Source organism: Capra hircus, chromosome 6 (assembly GCF_001704415.2).
Source record: "Capra hircus breed San Clemente chromosome 6, ASM170441v1, whole genome shotgun sequence".
In the NCBI taxonomy this organism is placed as follows: domain Eukaryota; kingdom Metazoa; phylum Chordata; class Mammalia; order Artiodactyla; family Bovidae; genus Capra; species Capra hircus.
The window spans coordinates 96,945,614-96,960,586 of record NC_030813.1 but is presented as its reverse complement, the minus strand read 5'-3'; the positions used below and the strand labels follow the sequence as shown (position 1 = coordinate 96,960,586).

The following is a 14,973-nucleotide window of genomic DNA, read 5'->3' as shown; positions in this document are numbered from 1 at the left end:
CAAAAGAAAGAAATACTTCCTTGACCTTGACTGTGCTTACTAAATCAGGACATTCTTTTATTATCCAATCCCATTTACTAATTTTACAGATGATTTTTAAAAGTTTTTTTAATTGGAAGATACTTACTTTACAGTATTGTGATGATTTCTTCCATACATCAACGTGAATTAGCCACAGGTACACATGTGTCCCCACCCTCTTAAACCTCCCTTTTATCTCCTTCACCATCCCGCCCCTCTAGGTTGTCACAGAGCACCGACCTGGGGTTCCCTGTGTCGTACAGCAAATTCCCACTGGCCATCCATTTTGCATATGGTAGTGTACGTTTCCATGCTACTCTCTCAAATCATGCTACTTTCTCCCTCCCCCATGATGTCCAAAAGCCTGTGTCCTAAGTCTGCATTTCCATTGCTGCCATGTAGATAGGTTCATCAGTACCATCTTTCATATATATATATATATTTATATATATGCATTAATGTATGATATTTGTCTTTCTGACTTTCTTCACTTTGTATAATAGGCTCTAGGATGAACCTAGAACCAATGAGTTTTTAATACCATTCAGGTCATACATTTTCACATTAACCTTGTCAATCAGTGCTCTTCTAAATTAATCAGATGATGTCAAGTTCCTGAACTTTTAACAAATAGGTTCATCTCACATTCACCTAGCAAACAGTTTCAAACCCTGCTGGATGTCTTTATTGGGAAGATTTGAAAGTAGATGCAAGTCTTTAAAGAGAGCAGATAAAAGAATATTTTAGGTGGGACATGGTGTTTTCAGACAACAAAACCATGTAATCATGGAAATATTTCTAGATATCTGTTTTCAAAATGTTCTCTTCTTAAAAAAAACTTTTAAATTCATTGCTAAATTACTACTCTCTCGTGGAGGGGCAGATTGAAAAGAAAAAAGAGAAATCTTTGGAAAGTTAATTAGCAGATTGATTGTTTTGAAAAAGTATCTTCTAGATACCTACCAGGATTCAAAATCTCTTGTATTATAGAAAACATCAAAAAATTTGAACACTTGTATTATTGTAAAAGAGGACTATGAAACTCATTGTCAAGCGTGACAACTCTTCAGGACTTCCATGAAACAGCCAGTGGAACTCTGTGGAGTATAGGAATTCCATGGATGCTGCCATTCCATGGCAAAATACTTGAGGCAGTGAATGACTAATAATTGAATGTATGTGGGTGTGGTGGTGGGGCTACTCCAAGTGTTTTAGATGAAATACTTAGAATTTGGGACAAGAGAGATGTATGCAAGAAGAGAAGAGGAGAAACTTTCCTTCCCTACAGAAAACCAAGAGATCTTTAAGAAAACATCTTGGGATTGACATATACACACTACTATGTATAAAATAGACAACTAATAAGGACCTACTGTAAAGCACAGGAGGGGCTTCCCAGATGGCTCAGTGGTAAAGAATCTACCTGCCAGGCAGGAGCCACAGAAGATGTGTGTTGATCCCTGGGTCAGGAAGATCCCCTGGAGAAAATGGCAACCCACTGCAATATTCTTGTCTAGAGAATCTCATGAACAGAGGAGCCTGGAGAGCCACAGTCCATGGGGTGGCAAAGAGCTGGACGCAACTGAGCCACTGAGCATGCGTGTACAGCATAGGAAATGCTGCTCAATACTCTGTAATGACTGATATGGGAAAAGAATCTTAAAAAGAGTGGATATATGTATATATGAAACTGATTCACTCTGCTGTAAGGCAGAAATTAACACAACACTGTAAACCAACTATACTCCAATACAAATTAATTTAAAAAGAAAGAAAAAAAATCCGTTTTTTTCTTCCACAATCTTTGGGTCCATTCAAACTCCTATGCATTTCTACACCGCGGCCCGAATCTTCTCTCTGCTGCTGGTGATCGGTCTTAAAAGAGCACATGTTGTGGTTTAGTTGCTAAGTCATGTCCAACTTTTTGCGACCCCATGGACTAGAGCCCACCGGGCTCCTCTGTCCATGGGATTTTCCAGGCAAGAATACTGGAGTGGGTTGCCATTTCCTTCTCCAGGGGATCTTCCTCACTCAGGGATTGAACCTAAGTCTTATCTCATAGCCCTGGGGTGGAAATATCAATGACCTATTTAAAGGAAGGGACTCGAGGCCCAGAGGAGACATTCAACCCATCAAAGTTCACACAAGTCAATGATAGCTGAGGACCTAGAACATAAACTGGAGCTTTATTCCCTTGAACACCTGATTTTCCAGGACAGAGAGCAAGCTGGTTTCTCCCCAAAGGTGGAAACATTTTCTGTGGTGTCTGGCACTCCATTTTCCTTAATTATCTAGTTGTGGTGCTCACAAAGATTCGAGTGTGTCTTTGTGGGACTAAAGGAGAGAAGTCAGACTGTTCAGATAGGAAACGCTACATGAGCTGAAAGGGACATGTTATCATCAACAAACTGTCGGAAGAAATACTCATGAAAAATTGCCTTCAAAGAAAACTGATTTTTTATCGAGAGGAATCAGAGTTTCCAAATACTGAACCTTAATCTATACCTTCCCTTGGGACATAAAGAGCCCCCAGGGAGTGAGTTGTATAGCGCACAAGTCCTGGGGCCCCGTGAGCGTGAGCCTGGTGCCAGGCACATCTTAGGTACTCAACAAATATTTGAGTGGATGGGTAAATGCATTGGCCGCTTTGCTCAGCTTTCAGAATCTTTTCACTGCTGGACTGTAGCAAATCCTCCTCTAGTCTTCCTGGTTAGGATGTTGTAACACTGATGGAAGGAGCAGGTAATATGACCAATTGTTTAGAAGGCAGATACCATTATTAGTGTCCTTCCACAGATACATGTGTGAATGAGCTAGGGTACTGAGGGTTTAGGAACCCGAATGCTTCTGGTTTCACCTTTCGCCTGACTTACTCTGTTGTCAAATATTGTTGAGTTGGCCTGGACCTACACAGTAGTGGCCACTCAACTGGTAGCTCAGATGGCAAATAATCTGCCTGCAATGCAGGAGACCTGGGTTTGATCCCTGGGCCAGAAAGATTCCCTGGGGAAGGGAATGGCTGCCCACTCCAGTATTCTTGCCTGGAGAACTCCATGGACAGAGGAGCCTGGTGGGCTACAGTCCATGGGATGGCAGAGTCAGGCCCAACTTGACTAACACTTTTACAAGCATTTTTTGAAGACCTGCTGTGGCCAGACATTAAGCTATGCTGGGGGAGTACAAAGATAAGTGATTTAGACTCTGCTCTCAGCTAGTTCATCATTTAGTACCTGGAAGCTCCCCTAGAAGAGTGGGGGTTGTGGAAAGTCTACCAGTATAAGTGCTGCGCTAGGTACATACACTTGAAGGAAGGCTGTGCTGTTGGTGTATTCTGTGGACCCCTTGGGATATAGTTTAAGATAGAGTTGTCAAAATTGAATTTTAATGATACTCAGGGAAAAAAGGAGAAAGATGAAGCTTTTGGGCCTCACTCTTTTTCTAGAGAGAGAGTTATATTTTTAAATTCATTTATTTATTTTTGGCTGCTCTGGGTCTTGCTTGCTGCACGTGGGCTATCTCTAGTTGTGATGAGCAGGGGTTACTCTCTAGTTGCAGTGAGAGGGCCTCTCATTGTGGGTGACTTCTCTTGTTGCAGAGCACAGTCTTTAGAGCACTTGGGCTTTAGTAGTTGCAGCATGCAGGCTCAATAGTTGTGGTTCACGGGCTCTAGAGAATAGGCTCGGGGTGGTGGTGGTGCATGGGCTTAGATGCATGTGGAATCTTCCTGGACCAGGGATCAAACCATGACCCCTGGCCTTGACAGACAGATTCTCTTCCACTGTACCTCGAGGGAAGTCCTGTGGCTCACTTTTAAGCTCGCCCTCCATTCCCTAAGCGTGGGCCTAGGCAATAGTCAATTTCCCCACCCAAAGATGAGCCTGAAAAGATCGTTGCGGCAGCAGTGTGAAAACAGCAGCAGAGCACAGTTGAAGAAAACAAGACTGGGTTTGGGGGAGTGGGGGCTGTGGAAGATGGTAGTGAGGTTACAGGGAAGAAACTGTGTGTGAAAGACATGCTGTGTATAAGGATGTAATCAAGAGTTTATAAATAACTAATGTTTATTGAGCACGCATCATTTGTCAGGCCCTGTTCTCAGCACAATACATTCATTATTTCCTTGAATCTTTACAACAACCCTATGTGGTTGATATCATGATGATGGTGGGATTTCTCAGATGCAGAAGCTGAGGCATGGAGTCACAGCTAGCAAGTGGTGGGGGCAGGTTTTGAACACTTAACCTCCACTCTGTGCTTCACTGTACTTGACCGATTGAGTGTAAGAAGTGCATTCAAGGGAGGGCCCAAGGTTGACACTGGGTTTCTGGTTTAGAAACCACTCCCCATGATGGCCTCACTGTGGTGGGGAACACAGAGGACAAGCAGATTGGGGAGGCCGGGAAAGAGTGTGGGCTGGGACAATTTATTTTAGAGACCGAGGCGTCTTTGGGATCTGCAAGGGAGAGGTTCAATTAGTCTGTGGCTTATGGTTCTGGAAGTCAGGAGAGAAATCTGAGCCTAGAGAAACTGAGCTGGATCTGAAGAAACAAAGAGAAACCAAGAAACAAACAAAAAAACACACATAGCAGGAAACGAAACATTTTTAATAATACTTGAAAATTTGACTTTTTGTTTTGAATTGTTGATATCCAGAGTCGCCAGATAGCCCAATCCTCAGAATTTATGCAACAGCAGCCTTCATGCATAAAGATTATAAATCTGACTTTTCCCAGTAGAAGGTCAAGCTCTGAGTGATACATATGCATGTGTGCTCAGTCACGTCTGACTCTTTGCAACCCCATGGACTGTAGCCCGCCAGTCTCCTCCATCCATGGGATTTTTCAGGCAAGAATACTGGGGCTGCCATTTCCTCTTCCAGCGGGGCTTCCCAGCCCAGGGATTGAGCCCACATCTCCTGGTTCTCTTACATTGCAGGTGGATTCTCTCCAGCTAAGCCACTGCGGAAGCCCCGAGTGATATATATATATATATACACATACACACACACACATATATATATACTATACACACATATATACATATATATATACACATATTCAAATGCATATATATTATAGATATAAACATATATGGATATATCTAGATATAAACATATATAGATGTAAACATGCATAGATCTATCTGATGATGGACAGGGAAGCCTGACATGCTAGAATCCATGGGGTGGCAAAGAGTCGAACATGACTGAACAACTGAACTGAATTGAACTGATACCTATTATCTTTTGGTAGCAGTAATGGATTTACAACCATGTATCCCTAGTCTTTAGGAGTTGGATACGACTGAGTGACTTCACTTTCCCTTTTCACTTTCATGCATTGGAGAAGGAAATGGCAACCCACTCCATTGTTCTTGCCTGGAGAATCCCAGGGAAGGGGGAGCCTGGTGGGCTGCCATCTCTGGGGTTGCACAGAGTCGGACACGACTGAAGTGACTTAGCAGCAGCATCCCTAGTCTTTCCCTCAGCATTTATGACACCGATGACCAGCATCATTGGTAGAGTTTATGTCCACAGAACTAATCATCCTACACAGACATCAGAGGCAGGGCCTTGGTCCCCCTGGCATTGCATGCCCACCAAAGGTGCTGACCCGGCAGCAGTACCAAGAGGGAAGTGATGCTGCTGATATTTTTATGAGCCTGTAAAAATAATGTTTCGGAGCTTATCTATCCCATCAATCTACTTCCAGAATGGATGGAACATTCTACATGTTGAGGCAGATAAGTCAGCCCATGCCTGTGCAGGTCTTTGTTCCCTGTTCAACAAAAGGGGCTGCCCACCTGCAGCTGTGGCCCACAGGACACTGCCTTTCAGTCTTCAGTCAAGGATGTCCTTCCAGGGCCGCACGTGCACACCCTCTAACCCCAGATCAGAGTCTGTCTCCGTTTTCTGACTTTCGTTGAATGCCTATCAGGGAATCAGTTTCATGAGGATCTCAGGTGATGAGTGGTTTCAAGCCAGAGGTCTTAGCATTAGGTTAGCATGCTGCCTCCGTGGAGGAAGTCGTTCCCCGTGAGCTCGCAAAGCCTCTGTCTGTCTTTCTGCGGGGCAGGGTGGTGGACAGTGCTGCTCCACACCAGAACTCAGGGCCCCAAACCTTACTAGTCAGAAAATGAATAGAAAATTCCAAAGAGAAAGAAACCAGTATATTAAGGAGCCAATACATTAAGCGGTAGAAATTCACTCTGAAGAAAACCTGGGGCTGCAGATTTCTGAAGAAGCAGGATGACAGGTACCCCAGGACATGCCTCTCTTTCTCTCTAATAGGAATTGCCTGAAGGGCTATTCCTTCTCGTCTCTGTGTAGCCAGGATAGCTGTTGCTAAGAGAGTCACCTCTGGGAGAAACCCATGTTTTCTTGAAAGGGATTTAGCATTATTCTCCCTTCTCTCTTTAAGCTACAAGTCTTTAAATTTTTAAAGTGTCTTCGCCTCTCTACAGAAAAAAACAAAACTCGATTAAAGATTCTCAGTAAATGTATATATTCTTAAATTGTGTGTATTTGTGTGTTATGAACATTATAAAATTCTACCGCTTGCTCATTCAAGTGAACCGTGTTGCAATGCCCATGAGTGAGAGTAGTAGTATTGATCAATTTCAGTTATTGATTATTAGGAATTGTTAGTGAAAAAGAAAAGTTTGTTGTAATGAACTCTCTCCATATATATGGATATCCCAAACTGAGAAAGCCAGAATTGGGGAACAGGAAAACTGGGAGAGACTTCTGCTGGGGTTTAACAGAGACACAATGGTAGAAGTCAGCACGTTCATCTATTTAATGGGGAGGCATTGCACACCTCCTTTGTGCCTTGGAGCAAAGCAAATTCCCTCTGAATGAACCTCTCTTTTCCTAAAGGGGCCCATCTGCCCTGTTTACATGACTCAAGTGGGTGCCATTTACAGAGGCTACATGGAGACCCTAGGGGAAGGTAGCATTGGTGAGGGAAGCTGAGAAGTCTGCTGAGTCTGGAGGGGATAAGTGCTCTGATGAAGAATGATGCCAAGTGAGGGAGAGGAAAGAGGAGAGGGAGGGGCTGCTTTTTCTGACGGTGGAAATCTCCTGAGCCGGTGGAGCTGAGGCTGGCCCTGACTGCCAGGAGGTGGCTAGTCCGGTGGTCTCTGAGGCAGAGCATTCTGGGTATTTGTTTTGGGTCCCATCCTTGCATCCCTGGTTGCAGGTGACCACAGCCCAGCGGGCCTGAGGGCCTGGGAATGACCTCCTGAGGGGCCGGTGGGCTCCCGGCGAACAGAAGACGCATCCTCAGCAGCTGGGAGCTGCCACATAAGGCACCAGAGCTTTGTTGCACTCAGTCTGCTCCCTATCAGCCGGACAAGGCACCCGCTTCGTGCTCGCTAATGATGGGTCTGCTTTCTAAGGCGCCGTCCAGTTCTGAAGCGTAAACTGTGAACTTGTTAAACCCAGCTCCTCTCTCCCCATGTCTCCTCCCTCCACAAGACCGGGTCCTCAGAAGTTTTTCAAGACTGTTATGAACATGGATTGCCATTGCCTTATATAAAATGAATGTCCAAGGCATGCAAGCAGTTTGATCATCAGCTGGCTAGACCTTGGCCTGTGCAGTAAGTCGCCTACACATGAACCTTCAAGATGTGAACTTTCAAAGATGCAAACATGCATTCCATCAACGTCAGGAGCGAGTGGAATTGCAGCTTGCCCTGCATCTCCTATCGCTGACAATCCTTCAGCTCTGCCATCTCCTACCTCCCCTTCCTCCTCCAGTCAGTAGCTCTTCTTGCCAGTTCACTCGATGCCAGACTCAATGTCAGCTGGTATACTGGACTACTGTGCTTTTCAAGGTCCCATACTGTAGAATTAAAAATGTTTTCTTTAATTTTTTGTGTATATTTTTATGTTATTATTTGTGTGGAAAGTATTATAAACCTATTACAGTACAGTGCCATATAGTTAATTGTGTGAGTTAAGTACCTAGGCAAATTTTGCTGGACTTATAAACAAACTGGACTTAGGAATTGCTCTAAGAACAGAACTCATTCGTATGTAGGGAACTTACATACTTACCCAGTGTTTTAGAAAATGAGCCTGTATGACCCTGCTTGTAAGAAGAGGCCAAGGCAGAACTTTGAACTTTTGCTGTAAGGACAGTTGGGAGCTTTCAGAGTGTCTTTCCCCGGATGTGTCTACTGAGCTTTTTTTAAATTATAGGAATAACATATTTCTGAATAAGTCCAACAGTACAGTGGTATTTTAAAAATTAATAATCTCCAATCCTCTCCTGCTCTAACAACTTGTATCATAGAATAGTGCAGAGTCAAGAGTGTAGACTCTCAGTCAGACACCCAGGTGTAAAGCCTGCCTACCACTTGCTAGCTATGTGACCTGCACAGGTAAATCTGTTTTGGCCTTGGCTTCCTTATTTGTAAAATGGGATTGAGCACAATCTTTTACATACCTTAGGATATTGTTGTATGAAACGAATAGCACATAATGCACTTAAAATAAAACGTGGTAAAAAGTAAAACCTGTATTCATATTAGCTAATATGAGGTGTTGCTTCACTCTTTTTCTTCGTTTTCTCTTAAATCGAATCATCGCATAGAACTTAGTAGCTCATTAAAAAATTGTTTTTTATTGGAGTATAGCTGATTTTCAGTGTTGTTTTAGTTTCTGCTGTACAGCAGAGTGAATAAGTTATACATATACCCACAGAGTATATACCCACTCTTTTTAAGATTCTTTTCCCATATAAGTCATTACAGAGTACTGAGTAGAATTCCCAGTAATACATAGTAGGTCCTTATTCGCCATCTATTTTATACATAGTAGTGTCTTTTTTTACCACTTAATCTATCATAAGCATCATTCTAGATCCAGATTGTTTCTAGATCCATTGAAACATATGTAGAGATTGTTATAAATTTTTAACAGCTGCATACTCCTATTTAATATTTGTTTGTTTGAGCATTACATTACATTCTTACATATGGATGTTTCTAAGTTTTTACTCTTATAAACAAGGCAGTAATTAAGACTTTTGAACATCTATCCTTTTGCATTTTTGCTTTTGTTTCTGAAAGATTCTTAAAAGTGAGAATTCTGGATCGAAAGTCATGAGATTTTAAGATGGTAATAGATGTCCCAAAATATCATAGCAATTTGCACTCCTACCAGAAATATATGAGTGCTCATTTCCCCATGTGCTTACCAGCAGTGGATATTATCAATCTTTAATTTTTTTTTCCAGTCCACCAGGCAAAAAATAGAATCTCATTGTCCTTTCAGAAGACATTTCTCTGACTGCTGTTGAGATTGGGTGCATTGAAAGTTCTGAGCTGGAGGGTTAAATAGTAAGATTCCTACTTTGGAAGCTCACTGGGGCTATGACATGGAGAACAGGTTAGAATGAGAGTGGGGACAGAGAATGGTCAGGAGACTGTTTCTCTTCTCCTACCTTTCCCTGTTACCTTAATAATAACCTCTACTCCCAGATGTCATCCTCTAACCCTTGCTCTTTGTCCTGGGCTCGAGCATCATATTTCTTTTCTTGTGTTAGACGTTACTCTGTGGGTGTCAGTTGTAGAGGCAGCTCAAACTCCAAATGTTCAGAGTAAGTTCCTATAGTCTGTGCCCACTTTCTACCAAACCAATTCTTTCTTTTCTTTTAAAAAATCTTGTCTGCACTGGGTCTTTGTTGTGGTTCACGGCTTTCTTCATTGTGGCTCGTGGACTTTCTCTAGTTGCCCATATGGGAGATTCTCTAGTTTGGGCATGAGCCCACGAGGGCTCAGTAATTAGGGCACTCGGGCTCTCTAGTTGAAGTGCACAGGCTTAGTGGCCTCCACCATGTGGGATCTTAGTTCCCTGACCAGGGATCAAACCCATATCCCCTGCATTGGAAGGAAGATTCCTAACCACTGCACAACCAGGGAAGTCCCACTCCTATTTTCTTGACTTAGTTAATGGCCTCACTATCCCCTTAATTCACTCTAGGACTAGGTTTAGTTAGTCTTTCCTGAATTACAGAACTTGGAGTCACTTTGCAGTCCTTATCCTTTCCTTCCCACAGCCAATCCATCCCTAAATCCTATGATTTACCTCTGGCTTGATCATTTCATCCTCCCTGCCTGCCATTCTTTCTGGAGCTGTCATTGGCTTACATTTCATCATCTTTTTCTTGATTATTGGAAAACTCCATGGGTTCCCAGCCTGATCATATTCCCTTGTCTTCTCTCTGTTTGGAATTTTCTTCTATCATTCACCCCTAAATTGGGAAGGGAGACTTTCTTCTAAGCTCAGCTGAGTGTTTCTTTTCCTGTGAAGCCCTCTGTTTTTTTACACTCTGATTCCAGACAGAACTCATAACTCCTTTGTGCACCTTCTGTGCACCCCACATTCTTAGGTTGCAAGACTTACCCCATGGCCAGCACTTGACTGCATGGTACTCTCTTTCTCCTTCAGATGTGTGTGACATCTTTGAGAACATGGGCCATGACCTCCTCTTCCTTTTTATCCAGCACACTCCTGGCAGAGGTAGCAGTTAACAGTTTGTTGAAACAAGGACAGCCCCCTGATTTAAACTTTTGCTGCTAAGAGTGATATTATTCATAAAATATATCACCTTTAAAATTCTTCAGAATTTTAAATTGTAAAACACCACTTACTTCTCATAGAAAATGTGGGGAACATAATGAAAAGTAGAAACCAAAAGTGGTAGAGAGTCGTACATGTTCCTATTTATCATTTTATCTTGCCTTTCCACCTTTTAGTTTAAGAATTACTTAAGCATCTATAGTGGGAGGTTCCCCTCCACCTCCACGTCTCCAGTCCTAGAATCTTGAGACTCTTAGACTAAACTGAAGAGGAGGGAGCCTGCCATAATGTCAACTAATACTTCAAAGGGAAGGGCAATCTTTTAATATAATGAAAATTAAAAATAATGCTAGCAGAGGTTATCCTTCACAGTGTTTTGATAAGATGTAATATTTTTCATTGTGATGCCACAGGGTCTAGAGTTAAGTTCTTGTAGGAATGAAGCATTGGATTAAATTAATAGATCATGGGTGCTCATCTTGACTCCCTACCATTCAACGTATTATCTCTCATCATGTATTGGGTTGTTTTTTTTTTTTTTTCCTTAACAATAGACTTTCTCTGGTGAGATTCTGCTTATCTGCTTTTTTTCATTTTAAGTGACCAACTAAAGCAATGAGAAAACTTATATTTGTTGTCTGCTTTATAATAGGGCTTGAGAAAAGACGAGGGAAATGAGACATATCTCATTCCACCAAATCTCTATATCATTAGACCCAGAAACAAACAAATAAAACAGTTGAATTTCCTTTGGGATTTCTGGTCAGCTATGACAGTAAATTTATTTTGTAACTGACATTTCTCCCTCTTTCATAATGAGAGATGTGATTGCAATTTCCACTTGTTTGATGTGCTATCTTAATTTATATACTGAATCCCATGATGTTGGACATTTAAGTCTTCCTTTTTTATATTATAGTAATTATATTCCCTGATACCTCAGTTGATAAAGAATCCGTCTGCAGTGCAGGAGACCCAGGTTTGATTCCTGGGTCAGGAATATCTGCTGGAAAAAGGATAGGCTACCCACTCCAGTATTCTTGTGCTTCCCTTGTGGCTCAGCTGGTAAAGAATCTACCTGTAATGCGGGAGACCTGGATTTGATTCCTGGGTTGGGAAGATCTCCTGGAGAAGGGAAAGGCTACCCACTCTAGTATTCTGGCCTGGAGAATTCCATGGACTGTTCCATGGGGTTGCAAAGAGTTGCACCCAACTGAGCAACTTTTGCATGAAACATTTTTCAGGATTTCAGCTTTATATCCTTAAGCCTGTTCTAGAATTACTGAATCAAAGGATAAGAACAGTTTGAGGTTCTTGATACATACCGCTAATTGTTTCTAAAAGAGTCTTTTCAAATTTATACTCTCTTCTGTATTATATGAAAATGGCCATTTTGGTCACATCTTTTCTAAGAATGAGTGTTGACAACTAAAAAATTAATCCCTGCCTAATATGTTAGGTGATCAGCAGCTCTAGAATTTTTGCAGTGTCTCTTCACCTCTTCAGGAAACCTCTACATAGACCAAGAGTTCATCTATCACTATAAAGGTTTTAACTGGGCTAAAAGTGTGCTTCAGGTTACTTTAAATGTTTTGATAATCCTATAATTCTTGGCCACCCTGAACATTATTCCCATTTACAAGGTGCACAGTTGTGCTTCAAAAATGGGTAGTTATAAATAATGTGGGCTGTGTCATCTTTGTGTAGGAGGAATGACTCCGTGTAAGAGAGATGGCAGCTGGAGGCCCCAGGGAGAAAAGAAAGGAAAGAAGATGTTTGATTAGGGTAAGTTGGGTAATCTGGGGGAAAATGAGCTCACTGAAATTTGCTAACCATAAATCATAGTTCTATGACCAAAGGACTGTTACAGAGTATAACTAAGGGCTTGCTTTTCTTTTTTCAGGTTAAAATAATATTGCACACATAATTCTCTAGGTAAAGGCAGGAGACAGGGAAGGAGGGAATGACACAGCAAAAACCCTGGGAGTCTGGACTACCTTCAAATTAGTATGTGCTGAACTGGCTTCCTTCAACCCTGTTCAAACAGTAAAGAATCTGCCTGCCAATGCAGGAGACACAGCGGACACAGGTTCAGTTCCTGGGTCAGGAAGATCCCCTGGAGGAGGCAATGACAACCCACTCCAATATTCTTGCCTGGGAAATCCCATCGACAGAGGAGCCTAGCAGGCTACTGTCTGTAGAATCACAAAGAGTTGGACATTACTGAGCACAGACGCATGCTGAGCACTCATTGTGACCCACTAAATGTCTTTGTCTTTCATGACATTTGGTGGCTTCTCTAGCTATCTGCCTTTTGCATTGTATACAATGCAAAATGCAAAGGTTGAATTTCCAATCACTATTTGGAAAATCATTTCAAAGCCCCCAGAGTAGGAATTTGCTATTTGCGGCAAATGCTTCTCAAATAATTTCTAGCACTTCACAGATATTTTCGCACCAATCACTGTGTATTTTTGTTGCTGTTCTTTGGTAGGAAAGTTGGCCTGATGAGATGAGATTCTGCTCCTCTACCTTATTCATTTTCAGCGCTAACTAAAGCAATTGACAAGTGTGTATTGTTGTCTACTTTGTGCCAGGCCGTGAAAAGAACCATGAAGGCTGGCTTGGCAAATCTCATCCCATCAGATCCTTCAGTTTAGGAAAGAAGCTCAAGTTGATTAGTAACTAAATGAAGTACTGCTTTCAAATAGATTACATTCAGGTTTTGTAGAGAAACTTGTTGCACCAATAATGGAATTCATTCAGTGTGTGATGGGTAGGTGCCAAATGTTGGGGTACAACATTATGAATACAGACCAAGATTAATAAATTATTCTTATTTGAACTTCACCAAAACCCTGTCTAGTAATATAGGCCTCATCTTCACCTAAAGATACTGAAACTCAGGACTTCCCTGGTGGTCCAGTGGTTAAGACTTTGCCTTCTAATGCAGGGGCTGTGAGTTCCATCCCTGGTCAGGAAGCTAGGATCCCACATGCCTCAGGGTCAAAGAACCAAAACATACAAACAGAAGCAATGTTATAACAAATTCAATAACAACTTGAAAATGGTCCATTTTTTTTTTTAAAGACAGAATTGAGGCTCAGAAATTTTAAATAAGTATCTTGTCAAGCAGAACCCCATGAGTAAGGGCATAAATGGCAATCCACTGCAATATTCTTGCCTGGAAAATGTGATGGACAGTGGAGACTGGCGGGCTACAGCTCACTGGGGTCACAAAAAGTCAGACCCAACAGAGTGAGCACACAAACATAGTTCATGACTCAGTGAGGAGGTTTGCTTGCTTGGATTAGAGAATTCTACAAAGTGATTTGGAGAGAATATGATTTTGGAGGTAGAGCAGAACCTTTGGAACTAAATTAGATGTCCTTGATTTTTTTTTTTAAAAGTTTAAAGCAGGAATATGAGTATTAAAAATGATGCCTGTTATAGGTATATTGGTTGAATTGGAATGGGGAGAGATAGACTTATAAAGATTGGCTAAATAATGTTGTGATAGCCAATGTTTGGGCCCTCCCTGGTGGCTCAGGGGTAAAGAATTGCCTACCGAGGCAGGAGACTCGGATTCAATCCCTGGGTTGGGAAGATCCCCTGGAGAAGGAAATGGCAATGCATTCCAGTATTCTTGCCTGGGAAATCCCCTGGACAGAGAAGCCTGGCGGGCCACAGTCCATGGTGTCACAAAAGAGCTGGACATGACTGAGCATCTGGTCCCATCACTTCATGGGAAATAGATGGGGAAACAGTGGAAACAGTGTCAGACTTTATTTTTTTTGGCTCCAAAATCACTGCAGATGGTGATTGCAGCCATGAAATTAAAAGGCGCTTACTCCTTGGAAGGAAAGTTATGACCAACCTAGATAGCATATTCAAAAGCAGAGACATTACTTTGCCAACAAAGGTCCATCTAGTCAAGGGTATGGTTTTTCCTGTGGTCATGTATGGATTTGAGAGTTGGATTGTGAAGAAAGCTGAGCACCAAAGAATTGATGCTTTTGAACTGTGGCTTGGAGAAGACTCTTGAGAGTCCCTTGGACTGCAAGGAGATCCAACCAGTCCATTCTGAAGGAGATCAGTCCCAGGTGTTCTTTGGAAGGAATGATGCTAAAGCTGAAACTCCAGTACTTTGGCCACCTGATGTGAAGTGTTGACTCATTGGAAAAGACCCTGATTCTGGGAAAGATTGAGGGCAGGAGGAGAAGGGGACAACAGAGGATGAGATGGCTGGATGGCATCACTGACTCGATGGACGTGAGTTTGAGTGAACTCCGGGAGATGGTGATGGACAGGGAGGCCTGGCGTGCTGCGATTCATGGGGTCGCAAAGAGTCGGACACGACTGAGCGA

At 42.2% G+C, this 14,973-nt stretch overlaps 1 protein-coding gene across 2 annotated transcripts in view; it reads left to right on the top strand.

Moving 5' to 3' along the window:
- Positions 1-14,973, top strand: part of LOC102172613 (ras-GEF domain-containing family member 1B) — a 669,201-nt gene that overhangs the window by 379,286 nt on the left and 274,942 nt on the right. The window lies entirely within an intron of this gene.